Genomic DNA, 6000 nt, shown 5'->3' with positions numbered 1-6000 from the left:
GTTTTTATACTGGCAGGACCTGCTACCGCACACCTGGTCACACTACCGCTCAATCAACACAATCAATTACACACAGAGACCCGGATTGTTCTCAGCGTCTAATTAGAACCTGCTTCCAGTCTGAGGCGGGACTCCGTGAAGCCGCCTGAACACTTTCCCGTGTGTATCTGACCTCAGCGGAGGAGACCGGGGTAAAGTTAGCTTGAAGTTCGAAAACGATTTTGGCACGCCTGTAGCGCTTTCACGAAATCTCTTAGAGTTACAAAAACACTTGCTTTGTGTATAAAATACATTGTGGATGATTTCTCAGCCTTTACTTTTTCGTTTTTATGACATTTTTTTGACCAAGCACGAATATGCTTTTGTCCATATCTCCGCAATGGAAGCACAGAACGCCTTCAAACCAAAAGCATTTTAAAGACCACGACTTGTGGATATTTCCACAGCCTTTACATCAATCTATCGGTGAGCTAATTATCTTTTTTTAAACCTCCGGTTTTTCATCGATGCGTAATTACGCACGAACTGGAACCCGGGGGACCGCTGTGTGCACACGTTCACAAAGCGAGAAATACTGTTCAATACGGCTTCATGCGAAAAACCCGTATATGACCATAGGAAGCAGAACAGCGCGGTCTCCAATTACCCAGACTGTAAGCACGGGAATAAAGCTTTGTTTGATTTCTGAAACCCTTCCTTTACGTCCTGTTTTCATTCAGGTAAGGGTCAACTATATTGAAAATACTACTGACAGCAGGAAGATTAAAATATTCTTTACTCAGCAGCTTATTAAAAACAGCTCCCATGATGTTCAAACCGATTTTTTACACAGAACACTGACACAGCTTTGTGTTCTGAATCTCTTTTTCTCTTGCTTTTATTTAATGTGGCACAATGCACTGGGATAGGGGTATTCTGTTCACAAACCAATAGCATTTAAACCACAGCACCCACAATGCTGCAGGTAAGTGTTTTGCACACTAAGCAGGTCATCTGACTATTCCCAGCTTTGTTTTGGGTTATGGAACCTTTATTTTTTAATGATTTTCTGAAGATAACACTACAGGTGGGACGGGTGGGTCGTCTTCATGGCTCAATAGCATTTCAAATACAGCACCCACTCTGCTGAAACCAAGTGTTTTACACACCAGACAGGCCCCCGGACCTCGTACAACCTTGCTGTGGCTGTGGCCCCTTTCTTTAATTTTTTATGATTTTCTGAAGATAACACTACAGGTAATACACTGGGACGGGTGGGTCGTCTTCATGGCTCAATAGCATTTCAAATACAGCACCCACACTGCTGAAACCAAGTGTTTTACACACCAGACAGCCCCCAGAACCTTATACAACCTTTCTGTGGTTGTGGCCCCTTTCTTTATTTTTTTAATAAGAATTTTAGTTTTTCAATATGGCACCATTAGACAGGCGGTACATGGGGATTGGGGGGTGCTATTCATGAGTCAATAGCTCTTCAAGCACAACAGCCACAGTGCTGCAACCAGGTGTTTTACACCAGACATTTCCCCTAACCTTATACAACCTCGCTTTGAGTTGTGGAACATTTATTTATTTTTTAATTGTTTTTTTGACTATAATCAAGTGTTGTGCTCACTAGGCAGGCCTCCTGACCTTACACAGACATGATTTGTTGTGTGCAACTTTAATTATCTTTTTAGGATTTTTTGAACATGGCAACTTCCACCGAGACGGGTGGGGGGTGTGGGGGTGCTCTTCAATAGCTTTTTCATCTATACACACAAACGGATGTAACCAAGACACTCAGAACCTGTCACGCAGGGGCTGACTGCTGAGGATAGGGATCCAATGCGGTGCCCTTGGTAGGGTTGGCGCGAGACGCAGGCGTAGTCGGAGTAAACAGGCAGGGGCCCGAGTCCGGGAAGGCGTAGTACAGGCATAGGCACAGAATCGACAGGCGAAGGCGTAGTCGAGGGACTGGCAGGGGTCAGGGTCCGGGAAGGTGTAGAAGTTGCGTCGGTAGGCAGAGGCGTAAATGAAGAGACAGGCTGGGGTCAGGATCCGAGAAAGCGTAAAACAGGCGAAGGTACAAAATCGAGTGGCTAAAGCGGTAGTCGGAAAAGTGGGGTCGAGGTCCAGGGGAGAAGTCATAGTAAGGCAAAGGCGTAGTTAGTAGGTAAGCTCCGGGAGAGAATCTCAATCGTGAGCAATGACCGGGGGACAGATGAGGCTTTAAGTAGAGGACTGATTGACATGTGCACGTTTGGTATGGGGAGAGCTCGAGGGAATGCGGGAGCGCTTGCCTGCGTGAGGGAGATTCATGACAGACCAACAGAATCAACCTGAACTCATAGAAAAACAAGAATGCCCCCGAGACACCTGAATCCCCCTCCTGGACAACTCTGGTATCAACACCCCCAAACCCATCCATACCAGCTTACAAGATTCAGAATCGGTGCAACCCTCCAACCTGGACCAAGAGCAGGATGGGACAAGAACCTGCACCACACTACGTACACAGGTTTGTATTTTTGGCTGAAGATGAAAATGTCTAACATAGATTGTTTTGGTTCTAGCAAACAATAAAAATAGTTGTTAAAATCCAAACACACATAATGAGATCACTCTCTGTCAGTATGTGTAACATTCTGGGTCTGGGCTCCTCTGTATTTGGGCTAAAGAGAGTTCAACAACATTTATTAAATGCACTGACATCATAATCTGACAAGATCCATTGTTTAGGGGAGACTTGACCACCCACTGTCCCCCTGGTATCGTGAAGCTCATTGTCCTTTAGCTTTCCAAAACCAGAATCACTTGGGACTCCGGGGGGATCGGTGTATGCAAAATATGAATTCCTTATGCAAGAAATTGTATATGGTCAATATAGCGATCATATCTTATCAGCAGATGGTAATCTCCAAGGAACAAGTAATAGGTTTATTCCACGCTGAAAAATGATCAAATGATTGATGAACCCAAGTGATTTGAAAGAAATGTTAAACAACTCAAAGCGAGGTTGTATAAGGTTAGGGGAGCTGTCTGGTGTGTAAAACACCTGGTTGCAGCACTGTGGCTGTTGTGCTTGAAGAGCTATTGACTCGTGAAGAGCACGATGTACTATCCCCATGTACCGCCTGTCTAATGGTGCCATATTGAAAAACTCATAAAAAAATAAAGAAAGGGGCCACAGCCACAGCAAGGTTGTACGAGGTTCGGGGGCCTGTCTGGTGTGTAAAACACTTGGTTTCAGCAGAGTGGGTGCTGTATTTGAAATGCTATTGAGCCATGAAGATGACCCACCTGTCCCAGTGTATTACCTGTAGTGTAATCTTCAGAAAATCATAAAAAATTAAAGAAAGGGGCCACAGCCACACCAAGGTTGTACGAGGTCCGGGGGCCTGTCTGGTGTGTAAAACACTTGGTTTCAGCAGAGTGGGTGCTGAATTTGAAATGCTATTGAGCCATGAAGATGACCCACCTGTCCCAGTGTATTACCTGTAGTGTAATCTTCAGAAAATCATAAAAAATTAAAGAAAGGGGCCACAGCCACAGCAAGGTTATATAAAGTTAGGGGGCCTGTCTGGTGTGTAAAACACTTGGTTTCAGCAGTGTGGGTGCTGTATTTGAAATCCTATTGAGCCATGAAGATGACCCACCTGTCCCAGTGTATTACCTGTAGTGTTATCTTCAGAAAATCCTAAAAAATATAAAGAAAGGTTCCACAACCCAAAACAAAGCTGGGAAAAGTCAGAGGACCTGCTTAGTGTGCAAAACACTTGCAGCATTGTGGGTGCTGTGGTTTAAATGCTATTGGTTTGTGAACAGAATACCCCTATCCCAGTGCATTGTGCCATATTAAATAAAAGCATGAGAAAAAGAGATTCAGAATGCAAAGCCTCATGAAACCGCTGGTTGATCTTCCCTCATACATCAAAGACACCAACCACGCGCTCCAACTTTTTAATGATTTCCAATTTCAGGGTACCGAATGCTACATTTTTACCATGGACATCACATCTCTGTACACCGTCATTCCCCATAATGACGGCCTTACAGCCCTCAAGCACACGCTGGACAAACGCACAGTGCTTGATCCACCCACCCACACCCTGGTACGCCGTGCAGAATTGGTCCTCACACTGAACACATTCTCTTTCAATAATCTTTTTTACCAACAGGTCAGTGGAGTTGCCATGGGCACCAGGATGGGACCCAGCTATGCCAACATTTTTGTCAGCTGGGTAGAAGAACGCTTCTTCGCTTCCTACACTGGCTATGTCCCTGACCTCTACAAGCGATATATTGATGACTGCGTCGGTGCCGCCACATGCTCCAACGATCAGCTTGAGTTCTTCCTGCACCATTTCACCAACTTCCACCCGTCCCTCAAATATACGGTTAACATATCTTCCACCACTCTTCCGTTTCTAGACATCCACTTGTCTATCAACTACCCCCGACTGTCCACTTCAGTTTAATACAAACCCACGGATTCACACAGCTACCTCCTGTACAGCTAATTTCACCCCAACCACACTAAAAACTCTCTTCCTTTTTCACAATTCCTTAGGTTACGACGATTATGCAGCGACGACATCGACTTCGAGAACCAAGCCCTCGAAATGTACTCATTTTTCATCAACAGAGGATACCCCAGCAGTGTGATTGACAAGGCCCTTGCCCGAGCCAAAAACACCCCCCGGACCATCAACCCGATCAGGAACTCCCGCCGTAAAAACTGCATTCCTTTGGTGCTTCCTTACCACCCTAACACACTTCCTATCCCCAGGACCATTAACCAGAACTTTTCCATCGTACAGGATGATCCCTCCATTGGGGCCCTCTTTTCTGATCGCCCTATCATCTCATATCGCCGACCACCTAATCTGCGTAACCTCCTTGTTCACAGCTCCCTTGACCGCCCTCAACAACCATCCACACCAGGCACTTTCCCTTGCAACAGAGCTCGCTGTATCACCTGCAAATACACAGCCACCACCACACTCATTCAAGGCCCCTCAGGACAATTTCCGGATCACCCAGACAGCATCTTGTACCTCCAGCAACCTTATTTACTGTATCTCTTGCAGTAAATGCCCAGCCATCTACATTGGAGAAACAGGAAGGAGACTCGAAGACCGCTTCAGAGAACACGTCAGGGCTGTGAAGATTAAAGATCTCTCCAAGCCCATTGTTTCTCATTTCACCTCTGACGGCCACAACCACTCTAATCTCTCTGTATGTGTTCTCAAAGACAGTTTGCAGAAACTCATACATCAGAAAGACCACCGAAACTAAAATTATTCTGCAGCTAGGATCACACATTCTCCCTTCCCTTAACGACAGACTACTGTTCTTTTAAATTTTCTCCATTCATTGGAAGTTTCATTTCACACCTCTCTGCACCCAATCTGACTTCACACCTCTTGATTGGCCTCTCTTTCTGTCCCCTGCTCCCACCTCTCACTCCTCCTCCCTCTCAACCTTTGTTCTCCCGCTACTTTACCTTTGCCTACTGCCCTGTCTCTCTCACACCTGAAGAAGGCTCCACGGCCGAAACGTTGTGTTCTCTTTCTTCTTTTTTTCAGCATGGAATAAACCTATTACTTGACACTGATTTATGCAGAGAGTAGCGGGGGTGGGATGTCAGGGCCATACGACACTTCTTTACTTAGAGAGTGGCAGGCGTGCAATGTCAGGGCCTGACAACACTGCTTAACGCAGAGAGTGGAGGGGTGGGTCTCAGGGCCATATGACAGTGCTTAACGCAGTGAGTGGCGAGGCTGGGATGTCAGGGCTATACGACAGTGCTTTACGCAGAGTGGAGGGGGCGGGATGTCAGGGCCTGACAACACTGCTTAACGCAAAGAGTGGAGGGGTGGGTGTCAGGGCCATATGACAGTGCTTTAGGCAGAAGGTGGCGGGGGTAGGATGTCAGGGCCTGACAACACTGCTTTATGCAGAGAGTGGTGGGGGTGGGATGTCAGGGCCTGACAACACTGCTTAACGCAGAGAGTG

The sequence above is a fragment of the Lepisosteus oculatus genome, chromosome 14 (assembly GCF_040954835.1).
Source record: "Lepisosteus oculatus isolate fLepOcu1 chromosome 14, fLepOcu1.hap2, whole genome shotgun sequence".
Taxonomy (NCBI): Eukaryota; Metazoa; Chordata; class Actinopteri; order Semionotiformes; family Lepisosteidae; genus Lepisosteus; species Lepisosteus oculatus.
This window is presented reverse-complemented; position numbering follows the sequence as displayed.